Raw genomic sequence first — 18,245 nt, forward strand, 5'->3', positions numbered from 1 at the left:
CCTAGAACAAGCCTTTAAGAACGTCTTTACGGGCGTATACTACTTAGCGAATCTAATACTTAAAAACGAAAGTTAAAGTCTTCTAAAGAGTAGGCCTTAGTTTAGTGGATTCTAGACCTTAATTAACGCGGATTTCCCCCTTATATTATTAATGTACGAAGAATAGTAAATACTTTACTCGCGGAGCGCGGAACGAATCTACTACTACTGTTACGGCTAGCTTTCTGTGGGAGCAATCCAATAGATTAAGTAACAATAAGGGGCTATATTATAAGTAGACTAAGGTAAGGGCTTAAAGAAAGGGGCGCGGTAGACGACTATGTACGTGTTCGGTCGTTAGGGCAACGTTAGGACAATATTAATCCGTGACTAACGACGCCTTAATAGTAGCTATGTAGACGAACCGTTACATTACCCCCCTTTAAGCCAGGAGGATCGCCCTCGATCCTCGTAGTTAGGCTCTCCTTGTCCGTCTTGCCCTTCCGCCCTTCTCTACTTTATTGTCTTCCTCTAAGGGCTTTAGATCTACGTCCTTATAATATACCTCTAGCTATTATAATAGCTGTATAGGTGGTCTAGCCTTATGGGGTCTCTTATTGTAGAATGCCTTAATCTTATAGGGGGCGCCAATAAAGCTATCTGCGTTATACTAGGTATTGTCTAGGTTATAGCCTACCTAGTTAACCTTATACTATAGCCTTTTGTAATAGGTTCTACTAGCAAGGATTTTATTAATCTTGTACTCCAGCTCGCCATTAATTAGGATTAGCTCCTCTAGCTCCCTATTCTGGCCCGGTAGGGGGTTATCTAAGTCCTTTTATAGTTAATTAGTATAGAAGATGTTTAACATCTTTATATTTAGGGGTAGGTTAATAATATATAAATGTCCTTTTATGCCTAGAATCTTATAGGACCCTATAAGCTGTCTATCTAGCTTAATACTTAGTTAGTTAGTAGCCTAGCCTTTCCTAGTAATATATACTCGATTACCTACTCTAAAGTCTAGTTCGTAATAGTGCCTATTAGCTTGCCTTATCTGCCGCTCTTAGGCCTTCGCTAGGTTATTTCTTACCTATTTAACTGCGTCCTAGGTCCTATATACAAAAGCCTAAGCTTCTTATCGTATTAGCTTCTTACGAGGTGTTAAGGTTGCTTATATACGTTCCTTTTAATTAAAGTAGAGCCTTGGCTTAAATCCTAGCTCTAGCTTATATAGTGAGAAGCCGGTAGATTTATGCGGTAAGATTGCCTATGTAAAGTCTATATAGGGGAGGAGCTCTAACCAATTATCCTGGTAATGGTTGATAAAGGGCCTTAAGCGTTAGTTAATATACTGGTTTAGTACCTCCATATTATTATTAGTTTGCGCGTAACCGGACGTAGAGAGCTTTTGCTTAACGCCAGTTAGTTTATATAGCTTATCTATAAAGGCTAATATAAATTAGGGTTCTTAATCTAATGTGACTATCTCCAGGAGGCCGTATACGCGCTAGACGTATTAGTAGTATAGGTTTACTATATCAGCTACGGTGGCAGTTTTATAGCAGGGTAGTAAGAAGGCTCTTTTACCTAGTTGGTTAATAACTACAAAGACATTATTAAAGCCTTTTTTGTCCATTAGGAAGGACTTAAAATTAAAAGAGATATGCTACTAGCAGCGTTTGCTAATTGGTAGAGGGTGTAGTAGGCCTAGGGTTTTATCGCTGGGTATATAGGTCCTCCTGCAGGTCCTGCAGTTTCTTACGTAGGTATCGCAGTCTAAGGGTAGTCCTGGCCAATAGTATTGGTCTACTATAAGTTTCCTAGTCTTCGTCTTGCCTAAGTAAGCGGTTACCTAATAGGAGTATACCTCTACAATAAGGTAGGTACGGAGGTAGTTAATATTAGGGACCATTAGCTTACTAAAGCGTGTTAGTAATCCTCCTTAGAGTTTTCAGCCCTTTTAGTCTTGCTTAGCTAGCTGACGTAACCCTGCTAGCGACTCACTAGTTTGATTAGCCTGGAGGATCTAGTTAACCAGCTTATACAATTCCTACTCGCGATTTGCTACAACTAGGGGGTCCTTAGAGGTTGCCTCTAGTGTAGCAATTATAAGGGCGGGGTTGATTAAGCATATAGTACGTATAGCTACGTCCTTCTCTTTCTACGTCTTTAGGTCCTCTTGCTTTTATAATAGGGTATTAGCCACTATATTTGCCGTGCCTGGCCTATATATAATCCGCATATAGAAATTAGCTAGTAGGTCTACCTAGTGGGCTTGCTGTGGATTTAGCAGCCTCTTAGTTATAAAGTACTTAAGGGCTTAATAATCTGTAATAACTATAAAGGGCGTATACTAGAGGCTAATAAGGTAACCTCGCCATTTTTATAGGCCTCTTATCACTGCTAGCATTTCTTTATTGTAAATCTTATACTACATCTCTATAGGGGACATTGTCTTTAAGAAGAAAGCTACTAGCTTCTAGGTCCCATCGTCTTACAGCTAGTTCAGTACCCTAGCTACTACTCTATCACTTACATTAGTCTCCACTTAGGTGTTTTGGAACGGTAAGTAGTGCTTAATTATACTGCTAGATAACATAAGGGCCTTAACTTACTTAAAGGCTTTAAGCTCCTCCTCCCCTAGTGGGTGCTATGCTTTCTTCTTTATAAGCTTATTAAGCGGTTATATAACTTGGCCGTAATTCTTTAAGAAGGCCCGGTAGAAGTTATAAAACCCTAAGAAAAATTACACCCCTTTTATAGAGGTAGGGGGTTCCTAATTCTTAACTATAGATAGCTTATTAGTATCTATAGCGATCCCATTAGTACCAATAATAAAGCCTAGAAACTTCGTCTTAGTAACATTAAACTTACTCTTTTTAATATCCGCTTGTAAGCCTGCCTCTTAAAGCCTCTATAAGACCTTCTTAATATAGACTTCGTGCTCTAGCGGGTCGTCCAAGTAGATTAGGATGTCGTCTATATAGGCTATGCAGAAATCATTTAGGTAGTCAAAAAGGATGTTATTAATAAATCTCTAAAAGGACGTAGGGCCGTTATATAGTCTAAAGGGTATAACGCGGTACTTGTATAATTCGTACCTTATATAGAAGGTAGTTAGCTCCTTTATCTCTTCCTTTAGCCGTATATAGTAGAAGGCCTGCCGAATATCTAGCTTGGTGAAGATCTTAGCTCTTAATAGCCTGGTCAACGTCTCCTTAATTAATGGCAGCGGGTAGCGGTCCTTCTTGGTAATTATATTAAGCTTCTAAAAGTCGACATAGAATCGCCACCCTTTTTTTAGTTTCTTAGTAAATAGGACCGGAGCTATAAAGGGTGCATTGCTTAGTACAATAAACCCCTTCTATAGGTGCTCCTATAAGTAGGCCTTAACTAGCTCTAGCTGTTCTAATAACATATTATATAGCGGGCTAGGGGCTAGTTCTCTGCTGCTACCTTTAAGAACAATATTATAGTCTACCCCCTTATAATGCGGTGGTAGTATATCGGAGGTAGCTTTTAAAAAACCATCAGCGTACTCTTAGTAGGGCTGTAGTAGCTTTTTATAAATAAGCCGGCGGAGTTCTTCCTTATTATCTAGTAGCGCGTCCTAAGCCTTCTTATTCTTTATTAGTTGGTCTACCTTATAGAGGCTGGTATATTTAATTACTACGTCCTTATACTTTGCTTCTCGTAGGAAGTTCTTTGCCTTAAGTAGCGCGATATCTGCTGCTCTAAACTCCCTAGCAGATAAAGGCCTCCTTGCTCTTAGCTTTAACGGTAAAGTTGGCCTAAGGTAGAGCTGGTCTTCCATTTTCCTAATTGTATCTTGGGTATTAATCTTCTAAGTATGCCTATAGTCGTATAAGGTCTGCTTGGCTTGCTTCGGCTTAGCCTATCCTTTTAGCTTAATTTTAGTAGAGGACTTCTTCTCTTAAAGTTCACTGATCGCGACTGTACGTTTAAGGATGCGTTAAGGGGTAGACTTAGACTTTTGATCTAGCAGTGCGTCTCTTCAATCTACATCTCTTTAGTAATCCTTATTAATTAGTAGGGGTAGGAGCTCCTTTCTTAGTATAATTACGTCCTGCCTACTATGGTAGTTCTTCTTAGTTCGCTATATTAAGACCTGGTGTTTGTAATTAATAAGGGCCCTAGTCTTCTTAAACTACCTGCGGCCAATAAGGAGATTATGGCGGCCTGTATTGTAGAATAGGAACTATATAGGGACTTGTTAACCATCTATAACTAGGTTCGCCTTAAAGAGCTATCTAATTATATCTGTCTGCTGATTATTATAGCTAGATATAGTGACTCCTTATCCTTTAATCTTGTAGAGCTTTAATTGCAGTTGTTGCTTAATAATTAGCAGTAGCTTATAGTATATAAAGGCCTCTCCGCCCGCACTAGAGTCGAGCAGGCTTACTATATTAAGAGCTACGCCGCCTAGCGCGATTTTATATAGCGTTATAAGGGCTACGCCTCCTAAGATCTCCTTTAGCTATATAGGCGCTATATTAATTGCTCCGATCTGCTCTAGGTAGGAGACTTCTCCTAAAGCTGCTTATTTTTTAACTCTGCTAAGTTAGTAACTATCTTATACTCTTCACTTTAGTTAATTGCTTTAGCTTCCATCTTCTTCGGTACTATATAGTCGCTAGAATAGTGTCCTTGCTTACTATAGTTAAAGTAGGTAATAGGCGTTTTTACGGCTGGTGCTGGAGTTAGAGACTGCCTAGGGGGAAGACCTTTAATCTCTTTAGTGCCCCTAGTAGAAACTCTCTTACTAGCCTAGGCTGCTTGGCGGTTACTTTATTCCTTACCTATCTGCTTTAAACCTTAGGTGTACTATTAGGCAGTCTTATAATAGGCCTAGAAGCTATAGTCTTTATCTACTACCTTGACTTCCATTTAAACGCGTAGGCTGTTATAAAGCTTATTATAAAGCTCCTCTTTCTACTAATCTTGCGGCATCCTTAAGATATTCGCTAGCCATATAAAGCGGAGAGTCTCCGGGCACTATCATCCCACACAACCATGATTAATAAGCGCTTACTAATGCACGCACGGGCCGCCATCAATAGTGCGGAAGAACTTTAAAAAAGCATGTCCTTACCGTAACTTATACCATAGAATATCTACGCAATTACGTAGTAAATAGACTAGTTTAAGGCGTGGAATTAATAGCTTATTATATAGACTAAAAGTCCTAAATAGCTTATTAAGTAAATATTAGTGCTAGGGTTAAAAATATAACGCTGAAGTCGGACCACTTTAATAGCAAGTTTTTTTAAAATTTTCTACTATAGAGTTGTTCCAAATCTACACCTTACAAAGCCTATATTAACTTCCTACTATATAGTATAGCCAGTAGCTCTTTATTTAATATTGATTCGACTCTTCCTAACCTTAATAAGCTCCTACAGCGTCGCCCTACTACCTATACTGCCTTTATTGCTCTAGTACAAAAACCTAGTAATCGCCAGAGTAACCCCATTAAAGTCCTTAATACTTTACCCCCTCTTCGCCAGGTTGCTCCAGCCGCTTAGCGTAAGGTTCCTTAGGCTCCTTAGGCTCCGTTAACTCCATCTTGGCTTTACTAGCTATAGTATACGAATATAGAGAGCTCAGCGTAGGCCTCTATAGAGGAGTCGTTCTCTCCTCTACCTCCTCCTAGAACTCTAAACCCTAGTAGTTATAAATATCGTGCTGTTTCTGCTTCTTTAGTATATAATATAAATAATCCTCTTCCGTAATGGCTTTAATCGCCGTCGCTAAAAGTTAAGATTTAACGTCCAGAGTGGTAGCTAAACTACCGTTTATACCTAAACCTGGCTCTAGTAGTATAAAAGGTAGTTAACTTTATGCCCGCCCACCACCTTCTAGAGCTATATAATGGTGAGACCTTTAAGGATTCTAACGCCGCGTTTAATTAATACTAGGACTACGCCTTTAGCAAAGGCTTCTTTATTATTATACTATCCTTAGGTAATAAAACCGCTCTACGGCCGTACTGTATCTTTGGCTATAAACACTATAGTAAGCACACCCGGAATTACCGCAAGTTAGATAACTTTTACGGTAAGAATAGCAACCGGTAGCAAGAAGGCACTAAGGTACACCAAAAGAACTACGGCTGGTGTATTTAGGTGGCCTAGAAGAAGCTTCCTAGCTATATAGGTTGTTAAAATAGGTATAGTTTAATGATTATTTTTATTGAGCATACATTTCTAAGAGGGTAGGGAAGCGACAATTATATAGAAGAGTGTTAGAGGTTCTACCCGACAAGAAGCAATACACGCTAACTAGAACCCACTTTAACAGCCCCCCTTAAGCTAAATATAGGTAACAATATGAAGGTCATAAGAGATATTAATATCTCTCTAAACCTAAAGCATCTCTAAATGCATAGAATGCATCTTTTGGTAGCGCCTTAGTGAAACCATTAGCTATTTATTAACTTGTTTATATATATTCCAGCTTAATATCTCTATCTATAACCTTCTCCTAAATAAAGTAATATTGGAGAGTAATATGCTTAGTTTGAGCGTGAAACTTAGGGTCTTTTGCAAGAGTAATAGCACCTTAATTATTAGCGTAAATAATTGTTGCGTAAGGGGATTTGTTAGTTAGAGATAGTTTTTAAAGGAGTTATCGTAACCAAATGGCTTCTTTTACTGTAACTATCTGTGCCATATACTCTACTTTACAGGTCAAGAGTGTTACCGTAGGTTAGCGCTTTAAGGACTAGCTAATCGCACCGCTTCTAATATTAAATATAAATCCCAACGTTAATCTTTAAGTTTTCAAGTCATCTGCCTAGCTAGAGTCTATAAACCCCCGAAGCGCTTATATCTCTCCTTAGAGGACAAGTTGGAGGTTAAGTGTGCCGTATAAGTAGGAAAGTATTTAAAGAACAGCTTATATATAAGACTTATTAAGATTAGAAGTAAAGCAACTAATAAGGGAGACGGCGAAGGCAATATTAGGTTAAGTACTAAGCATAGCGTATATTAGGGTGCCAACTAGCGATTAGTATTAAGTCTTAAACGCAGAGTTAGCCTAATAATCTACCGCCGCTAGTTAAAGACGAGAGGTTTTTATTAGCGTAAGGTAAGGGGAATAGTTCTAAAGACTAGCGCTATAAATAGCCTCTTTAAGGTAAGAGAATTGGCTAAGCCGTAGTTTACGGAGTTATTAATTTTAAGTTACTTTTATACTAAGGTAATAAGTAATAGGGCCTAGATCGGTTATGCTAAAGCGTCCGCTAAGTTAAGCTTTAATGATCTTAATGTTAATAATATCTGGTTTAATAAATAGGAGGTTGTTAACGTAGACTATAATATATATAGAACCTTTAGTAAAGACTAAAGAGTTAGAGTTAAGGGGTTTAAAACTAGCATCTATAAGGAACTCTAAGAGTATTTAATGCCAAACTTAAGGCAACTGTTTAAGACCGTAAAGTGCTTTATTTAGATAATAAACCCGTCTAGTTCTATTATCAAAACCTTTAGGTTAATTAACGTAGATCTCCTCCTTAACGCTTCTATAAAGGAAAGTGGTTTTAACGTCCATTTATTTAATCTTAAGGTCTTATATAGCTGCGATGGTAAAGAGCGCTTTATAGCTTATAGGTTTCATAATAGACGCAAAGGTCTCATTAAAGTTAACCCTAGCTTATTGTTCGTAACCCTTTACTACCTACCTTACCTTATATTATATAATCCTTCCTTTACTATCCCACTTATGCTTAAAAACCTATTAGGCGTTAAGAACTTTATAATTAAGAGGTTGGTTAATAAGTATTTAGGTATTATTTGCTTTATAAGAGCTAATTTCGTCTTTACTAGCGGAGTACTATTTATTATTATTAACGTTAAGGGTAGATTATTTCTATAACCTTAGCTTATAAGGTTTAGCTATAAGGGAGTTACTAAGTATAGCGTAGAGGTGTTTAAAGAAAGGGGTTAAGAAGTAGGTAAGCGCTAAGAATGCTATAATAGGCGGGTTTTCTCTAATGTTAACAGAATTGCGATACTTAAGAGGTAGTTAAGGCCTATTAGTAGCTGCCAGACGTTTTAACTTCCGTAGGGGTGTCTTATTAGTAGCGAGGCGCTTTAATTTTTAAGCTTTCTTAAGGAGCTGTTTCTCTTCTTAATGCTATTTACGTTAGGTAGCGTAATTAGGTAAAGCTTCTTCTCCCTTAAACTAAGCGTTAATATCTAGAGTATCGGAGTCGTATTTAATATATTATTCTTAAATTCAACGCTTATTGCTACCGGGAACTGTTAAAACAGTCTCTTAAAAGTGGACAGCTAAGGCACGTATAAGCCGTCCTGTCTCTTTATCTTGAATTTAAATAATATATTTACCCTTAAAGCCAACAAGGTTCCCTAATCTTGCCTTTTTATTTACGTAAGAGCTAAACTTCTTCTAACTACCGGCCCTATACCAGATATCGCACCTAAAGGTGCGAATCTAGGAGTAATTAAAGACTTCGCCTTACTCTATTTTGTAGGGGGTCTATATTTCTAATGATTTAATAGGGAGAATATTTCGTATAAAGTTAGCGTGCTTAACTACTTCTGGCTAGAAGTTCTTAGGAAGTAAGCAATTATTTATAAAGGTAAAGGCTCGGTTATATATTATGCGATTAAGTCGTTCTAAGGCTCTATTTTATTATTAACTCTCTAGGGTTAAGTATAAGAACTAAATTCCCTCGTTCGTAAGTTCTAGCTAAAAAGCATATCTAAGATATTCTCCTCCGCCATTACTATATAGCCGTAAAATAAGACTTCCTTATTATTTAACCTTCGCTTAATATTATTAAAAATAGAACAGGACTTCAGCCTTATACTTCATTAGGTAGACTTTACTTATTTTATTAACTCTATTTTAGAAAGTAACAAAATATCTTAATCCATTATAGCTAGCTACTTTTATAGGTTCTTTAATATTAGAGAATATAACTTTATAAGGCTTGGTATCGTGGTTAATAAGAGAATCCCAATATATAACATCGTGTATTCTGCCACGTAGGTAAACTTCACAGGTACAGTCATAAAGGTCTAGTAAGTAAGGTCTATCCCTTTTAACATTCTTTAGAGCTTTTATAAGTTCTAGGGGCTAATATAACTAAGCCTTTCGTGCCACAACCTCTTAGCTGGGTTTCGTAAGCTGCTGTATAATATATAGCTGGTTTAATAGCTAACTGCAAAGGCTATAAGCCCTTCTTAATAGTCGGCCCAAGTATAGAGAAAGAAGAGGCCGGACTTACGAAACGCGTAAGCTATAAGCTTTAAGTTGTAGAGAAAATCGCATCTAAGGTTAGATAGATAAAGATAAACTTAATTATTAATAAGCTATAAACCAGATACTAGGTTAGCTTATAAATTAGGGATATAAAGGACGTTAGTGAGAATAAGCTCTCTCTTAACTCCTAGAACTATAAGTCTTAGGTATATATCTCCCTTTCCTATTAACTAGAGATACGTTTCTCTAATTCTAGAGATAATAATCTTCTTATTAGCTTAAAGATCTTAATAGGTAATAAACAGCTCTCTTAACTAAAACATATGCTAAGTATACCTAGTATTAATAATAATTGCAGAGGAGAGGTTAATATTTAGTTTGGCTATAAAATAAAGTTGTTTAGTAAGCTTAGAGGTATAGGAGCGAGGAGGAATGCGAATAATATAAGGAACCCGCCACCAATAGGCAATAAGGTATAGTCGGCGAAGTAGGTTGTATATAAAGTAGCGTAAGTTCTTCTACAGGTTATATACGTAGGCTAATAGTTTCTATACTAATAGTAAAGGTTAAAGGGCGATCTGTATAAGCAGTAAAAGACTATAAAAGAAGAATAGTATGCTAGCTATAAAGAGTCCAAAGGGAACAAATAAAAAATAATATAAGAGTGGATGGATCTATGGTGAAGAATATCTAATATAATTGGAAATACGGGAGTTTTGGCTATAATTATTAAGGTGCAATTATAGCCTAGTTAGCTTACTATAGAGTTAAAGCTTTTATAGCCACCTTATTCGTTACTAGACTATAGTTAATTAAATAGCCATTCCTATATATTGCCTTAACTTAGTAAGAGGCTTACTATTTATTATTATTGCTAATAGTGCTGTAGGTAATAATATAGATCCTAATAAGGAGTTGCTCTAATGGGCTCTTCGTTATTTTCTAAAGTCCCTTTTATAAGTAGAGCGCGTATCTATCTCTACGGCTTTTTTAGGATTTTCCTTTCGCCAGATCTCCTTTAAGTGGGGTTAAAGGATCCAGTATCTGTCTTCCTAGTAGCCAGCGCATTTATATGGCCTGCAATACGGTCTATTATATTATTATTGGCCTTACTAATTATAGTGCTACTAGCGGTAAGAGGCTTAATTTGTGTATGCTTAAAAAGCTACTGGTTAACTTTAGAGTATAAGTTGCTCTTATATATAGGTAAGGCCCTAAACTTTTAAGAGAGTAAGGGTCTTGTTAGTAAGGGAGTGTATAAGGTAGAACGATTCTTACTAGCCATTAAAAGTAGGACCAAGACTATTAATAAACTTAGAGAGTAGGTCTATTCGGTCTATAGTATAGTTTTAGGTCTTAAGGTCTAAGTATATCTCCTTAAATTTAATAATATATTCTTTAATATTCTTGCAATTTACAAGAGTAAGGTTTCGCCATTTGGCGCATATTTTAGCGTATATCGCGTCTCCTTTTGGCTTAAATTCCGTGTGTAAGATTTCTATTACATCCTTAATTTTAATATAGTCTTTAATAAGGTTCTGTCTGTAAGTGCTATAGGTTATAGAGATGCAGTTTACTCTCTTAAGTTGCTTTCTTTTTTAAGCTTTAAGATCCGCCTAATAAGTTTTAATAAGTTCATTATAAGCGTCTCTCTTAACCTAAGGTCGGTTTATAGCTAGTCCAGCTCCTAGGTTAACTAGAGCGTCTAAATTAAAGTTATTCTTAATTAGCTACTACCCGGTACCTTTCTTCCACTTTTTATAGTTTATAGGGCTTTTAAGTATCTAAATGTTAGAGAGATTAATATTGGACTTAGAGTATTTAATCGCTATAATAACTTATAAAAGAGAAGTAAGTATTTTAGTAAAAAGGTGGGAAACAATATTCTTTGGCTTGTGTACTATTACCTTTTTAGTATTTAGTATAGTGCTAAGGATTTAACGACTGATGATAATAATAATAATAATAATAATGGCACTAGGAATAGTAATAGTGATAGGCAACTAAGACATTAATAGAAAACCTAATTTAAGGTTAATAGATAGTAACAGGCAACTAAGACATAGTAAGAAAAGCCGATCTCGATTAATAGGATATCTGAAATTTCTAGAGTGCGTATGTCTAAGTTAGAGTACGTATATCCGAATATCCGAAATATTTAAAGTGTGTATATCTAAGGTGTCTAGAGTGCGCATGTCCGAAATATCTAGAGTGTAAAGTATCTAGAGTGCGTATGTCTAAAATGTCTAGAGTATATATATCCGAAGTGTTTAGAGTGTAAAGTATCTAGAGTACGCATATCTAAAAAGTCTAGAGTGCGTATGTCCAAAGTGTCTAGAGTGTAAAGTATCTAGAGTGCGTATGTCTAAAATGTCTAGAGTGCGTATGTCTAAGGTGTATCTTAAGACGTAGTATATAGGTNGCTGCGCGATANAAGCGTCTCNNGGCTTATAACCTGTTAAAATAGGTATAGTTTNATNATTATTTTTATTNAGCATNTATTTCTAAGAGGGTGGGGAAGCGACAATTATATAGAAGAGTGTTAGAGGTTCCACCCAACAAGAAGCAATACACGCTAACTGGAACCCACTTCAACATAGGTAATATTAAAGGATAGGTGGCAACTATTACGCGTGCTAAGCACTCTAATCTAGAGGCTCCGGAGGCTCTAGAACACGACTTTATTACAAATCCTCTTACTTATATTGGCCACTAGGATCAACTACTAGAGGCTAAAGAGGCAGCCATAAAAGCCTACGCTCTTAGGGTAATATGAGAGACCTATCTTACTATATAGCGTTAACTTTCTACCTGGGAGTTATATATAAGCAAGAAGAAATACTATAGCTTAATGTGATTGTTAAGCGGCCTTCCTAGAGGAGCTAAGGGCCAGCCGCAAGCACTTGGCGCCCTTAAGCTGCTTCTCTACTAGTATGGATTTAAGTACCGGTCTTAATATACCTACATAATTAATCCAGAATCAGGTTATCCAATTACCCAAAGTCTTTAGTAGCTAGTGTTCTGGCTTCCTATTTAGGTAGATTTAGCGTAAAGGTTTATTACCAACTTTAGCTACTAGATAGACGCTATATTTAATACTAATCAATCTAAGCTCTTATTAGCTATTATAACTGGCGTTACTAATATAGGGTCCTCTTTTTTAGTAATACAGTCGTTTATTAAGAGCGAGTCTTAGCTAGATTAGACCTTTTTACTAGAGTCTACTTAGCAGAAGCTTTAGAAACAGCCACCTAAAGTTATTATTGCCGACTTTAGTAAGGGCCTTACGGCCGCCTTATTAGTAGGGCAGTTAATTACAGTTATTCTCTAGTACTGCTAGTAGCACGCTATAAAGGCAATAAAGAAGCGGATTAATAAGGGGATCTAGACAAAGGCTAAGAGGCCATATAGCTACTTAGTGGAGGAGAGGAAGGTAGTAAAGGAACTATTTTAGCTCTACCTAAAATCTAAAATGGTAGCAGAGCTTAAAGTTAATTGAAAGGCAGTCCTAGATAAGCTATACCCGTGTAATAAGGTATAGTTTTAGACTATATACGTTAAAAAGGAGAGCCAGATAATTACCTATTATATTAGGTAAGTTTTAGTAAGCTTTCTATATAAGGTTAAATTTTAGGCTGGGGAGCAGAATATCGCCATAAGGTATTTAGATGAGCTTTACTATAGGCCGGCCTATAGTAAAGCTTATCTAAATATCTTATAGCGATATTCTATTCCCCAGCTTAAAAACCTTATTTTAACGTCAACTTTTCCTTAACCGCTTACTCCCCCTTTACTAAATACCTTCTAAATTTAGGTATAGCGGCAAGTTAACGAGGCAAGGGTATTAATAGAGGATTAAAATGCTTTACTAATTATTAATTAAGCCTTAAGGATACTATAATTAAGCTAAAGAGGTGAATTTTAATACTATACTAGGAGTTAATCAAATCCAAATATACGTCTAAAATGTCCCTCCCCCAAACTATTACCCTAGATCTCTTTTAGCACCACTTTATATAGATTAACGGTGTAGTAACATACTACGCGCTTAAGCAAATCTTTAACTCTATATGTGGCGCAAGAGCTTTAATAAATAAGGAAAAGCAGGAGTAGGCTAATCGGGAGTAAAAGCAGGACAACTGCGACTGTGAGGACCCCTACCGATATAGCCTCCCCTATTGTTACATGCTTATTCAGTACTTAATGCAGAGGCTTCCTATATCGCTAGCTTTAATTTACCCTCGCTAGTGTATCGCAACAAAGCTAGTTACCGCTCTAGATTGGCAGCCGCGATATATTAAGGATATAGCGTTCCAGGGCGACCCCCTGCTAGGGCACCCAGAAGCTCTTACTAGGATCTAGCTATCAGTTCTCCGCCTCCTTAATATTATTAAGGACCTTCCTACTAAAGAAATGGGCGAGCTTGCCAATAAATTTAAAGACTTTAAGGTAGCTTAAATGACTATTTTAACTAGATAGGTAGAGCTTCGATCGCTACCTAAGGGCGCTCTATTTAAGGTTCCTCCAAAGGCTCGCTAGCAGCTACTACCTAAAAAGAAGCACGGTAAGGCCAACTAGCGTAGCAAAATAAGCGCTAAGATTGCTAAACGCGCTGCTGACGTCACTATACGAGAGCTCTAAAAGGAAAGGTAGGAGGAGGCCTAAAAGCATATACCTACTCAACCAAGCGGTGGTATAGATCTTAGCCACTTTCTAATCCAAAACGAAGAACCGGCTGACGAAGTAGATAAGGATATTGAGGAGGATAAGGAGGATAAGCAGTAGCCGTTTGACGAGCCATCAGTGCTATATAACAAAGTTTTAGGGGGGTTAGAGGACAAGGTGGTTATTTTAAAAGCGGGGGAGGACAATAACTTATGGCTTAATAACGCGGAAGTACTCTAAGGTACTATATTAGACGACCCTCACCAAAATATTAGTAAGAAGGAGCCTATCGCGAACTATTTGGCACCTGACAATTATTAAGAGCCGCCACCTCTCCTACTCTATTAATCTGGCAGAGCAGCGCGTACTAGAGCTTAAAGGACCTATACTTAATTAGCTCGTGGTAATTTTATATTAATCTTAAGTAATACTAATAAGGGCCCTAGTGATCCTAAGCTAAAAGGGGTTATTAATCCTAAGCGAAAAGAGGTTAGTATTCCGTTAAAATTAAAGCGATAGCAATAGGGAGCTTCTGTAGACGCGTATAAGGCTTATAAAGCTAGCGCACTTGCTATTAGGTCCCCTAAGGCCAAGCGCACACGTGGTGATAAAAAGGGAAAGGACCCTATTAAAATAGACGGCCGAATATTGGAGTATTACACGTATAAATAGTGCTTTGTTATTATTCAAATCGGAGTTTAAGTTGGCGATAGTGGCCTGTGCGGGCTTACTAATTGCTAAGTAATCACGGTTGTGTGGGATGATAGTGCCCGGAGACTCTCCGCGTATAAAGTTAGATTGGAAATCATTGAAGTCTCCTAGGTACGGCATCTTGAGGCCTTTAAGTTCCTACTAGGCCTTAATGCGGCGATCTGGGTCCTTAAAGACGTTCTCTAGGAACTTAAGTACCTCTTTACTGGTAGGGTTGCGTTCCGCATCGCGCTCCGCCTCTAAGTAGGGTAAGAGGTAATTGTAAGCTTTGCCTCCTACACGTATCTTAATATACGCTACTTTTATATCCTCTTTCTAATCTAGGTTGTCTTAATAAAACCAGTCTGCATTAAATTGAAGCTTGTTTTATATATGGCCGCTCTAAGCACGATAGGTAGGTTCTTTTTTATCTATAAGCGTAGGGGGGTCTAGAAACTTTGCTATATGTCCTAAGCCCGTAATACTGCTCGTCTAGGAGAGTAGTGTCCCTTCTTATATTGTCTGTAACGGTATGCTTTCTTGCTCACTGTCTTCTTAATTTAGGGCTTATATGGTGACCTTGCGGCCTATCCTTAATATCTTCTAATTGGCCTTACGGAGCTTATCTGTCCTATTATCCAAGTGCTTTTTAAGCTCCGCTATCTTTGCCTCGGCCTCCTCTTTTATATTAATAGCCTTATACGCGTAGTTATTTATAAGACGCTATAGTATAGCAATCTACTATTCTAACGCCTTCCTTTATATTCCCTAGAGCCTCAGCTCCTCTATAAGTTCGGTTATAGGTATCTCGGCTAGGCTTTAGGTAGTTGCGGCTATAAACTCCCTTTTAGTCTCCATCTCAAAGTATATAGGGTTCTTATCGTCTTCTAATTATACTATAAGACGGTCCTATTTGCTCTTTATATTGTCTAAAAGCTCTATCTCGCCATAGTACGGTTGGAGCTCTGGCGGCTCAAGTGTCGCGTCTACGGGTTCCTCGCGATCTGCCAGCGCTAGGTCGGTAGCTATCTCTAGTGCACTAGGCCTTAATGCGCTCTTTCTTACCATAGTATCTCTTTACTTCCTTAGGCAAGTCCTCTTACTGCTGAGATTATAATTGGGGTGATCCTTTTAATCTAATTGCCGCAGTCTCTTCTTTTAGCTGCTTAATCTACTGTCGCAATTGCCTGCCTCAAGCAGGGCTTAGAGGGTCGGTTGGTCTGTAGTTGTAGTAGTAGAACTGGCTACGCGTTTAACCATTGGACCTAGTATTGTATCGCCTCTATAGGCCAATTGGGGTTGACCTTAGTCTAATGTCACGGCTAGCTTTCTGTAGGAGCAATCCGATAGATTAAGCAACAATAAGGGGCTATATTATGAGTAGACTAAGGTAAGGGCTCAAAGAAAGGGGCGCGGTAGACGACTATGTATGTGTTCGGTCGTCGGGGCAACGTTAGGACAACATTAATCCGTAACCGACGACGCCTCAATGGTAGCTATATAGACGAACCGTCACAACTACTACCGCTTAGAAAGAACTGGGCTTTACGCTTTATTAATAGCTAACCTTAGCTAAAAATAAAGTGAAATTGAAAGTTTTACTTATAGCGGGCTAAATGCAAGGATCTAGATATAATTAATGCGTGGTTTAAGCTTATCTAGGAGACGTATTAGTTGTACGGTATTCTTAATAATAATTTCTATAATTTTAATAAGACGGGATTTATAATGGGGGTTATTATAATATTAAAAGTGGTTATAAGCTCTAATATAGTTGGCTAGGTAATTATTATATAACTAGGAAACCGTAAATAGATAATAGCGATTAAGGGAATTAACGCTACTAGCTAGGTAATTTCGCCCTTTATAATTCTAGCTAGAAAGGTTTATTAATTAAACTGGTATTAATAGATTCCGGATAACTAGGTAATTACTATAAGTAATAACAGCTAGATAACAGATTAACTAGGATTTAAATAGATTAAGCACTTTAATACCTATATAGAGTCTCGTACAAAGGGGACGTATTATCTACTTATTCTAGATAGTTACGGCAGTTATATAACACCTAAATTCAATTAATACTGTTATATAAACAATATTATTACGCTCTATATGCCTCCGTATATATTATATCTTCTCTAACCACTTAACGTTAGCTGCTTTTCCCTATTAAAGCGCTTATACGGTTAAGAGGTCTAGTAGCTCGTTTATTAAAGAATCTATTACATTAATAAGGATAACTTCTTAATAATCTATTTAAGTATTCGTCCGTTTATCTTTACGGATTAGAATATTAAAAGTGGCTTCTAAGCTATAGGACTTATCCCATATGATCCTTAATATGTTTTATTATCGCTTACTATTATAAAGACACCCCCTCTACTAGGTACAGCGAATAGAGAAATACCTCTATGGACGTTAGAAACGCCTCATAATTTTACTAAGCTTAAATAGCAGGAAAAGCTTCTTTGTACGCTTCTTTAACGTATATCTTAGAGTCCAATAGGTTAAGCAATAAATTGGCTTATTAAAGGATGTTAGATGGCGATATATTCGGCAGTAATACTTATAAAGGAAAATACTAAGCCTTATACGGCTAATTAATATTAAAAATAAAAACAGCAGTACCGTCGTTAGTATATTACACACAGTGGCGTTTTACAGGCTTAATAAGGCCAGTTTTTAATCCAGGAGAGAGAAAATAGGAATTAAGAGGCCGATTAGAATAAGGAAACTGTCGTATAATAACGCGCACTAAGGACGTGCAGTAACTGTCATATTTAAGGCCATATAATTCGTACATGTCCAGATCTGAAAGAATATAATTAGATATATTTTTAATTCAATTAAAGGCGTTGTGGTGGATTAATCGTACGAAGACGCGTCTTGGTGGTTGGTGGGGTGTCGAATGACTGGTGTTGACGAATGACTGGTGTTGACGAATGACTGGTGAAACACGTTATCCCTTAACACGTTAATTTAGGTCCGTTCGTTATCGATAAGATGCAGCCAATCGGATTAGCTAAATTTTAGTACCCATACTTAGGAATATAAAGCATTAATTGCATAGTATGTTAATATATAGGCTTAATCTTTAGAGTTCAGTAGGTCAATATATTTGTAACGTGTCCCGCACCACGTCGACGTGAAGGCGGGACACGTTACAGATTAGACTGAGTACAAATACCAGGTTAAGCGCCGCTAAATATCTACTAGTTGACGCCGGTGAAAGCACAGAGCAACCTCAGATTTAAAAAACCTCAGATTGCAACCGAACACTCCCTAAACTGAAATCTGTAACGGAGCTTCGAGCTACGTTAAAATGACGCCAAGAGCTCCGTTTAGAAGCTAGATGTAGTAAAGTTGCCAACCTTTTAGCGTGTTTTTTTGGGGTAAAGGGAACATCGAAAATTCTGTGGCTAAGTTCTGATTCTAAGGAGTATAACCGAACGATCGCCTCATAATCATATTTGAGCTCCATATTGAATATGAAGTTGCAACCGAACAGCTCCTAAATTTTATAAGATCTTATGTATTTCGGCATAGAATTCTTAGATGCTTTGTTGAACCGGGCTCATGTTCCTGATTTGGTCATTCCGTCCAACAGGGGGGTAGTCACCGCCATTCTTGCTCACCTGTTATGCCCAGTTCGG

The sequence above is a fragment of the Cenococcum geophilum genome (assembly GCF_001692895.1).
Source record: "Cenococcum geophilum 1.58 unplaced genomic scaffold K441scaffold_4, whole genome shotgun sequence".
In the NCBI taxonomy this organism is placed as follows: Eukaryota; Fungi; Ascomycota; class Dothideomycetes; order Gloniales; family Gloniaceae; genus Cenococcum; species Cenococcum geophilum.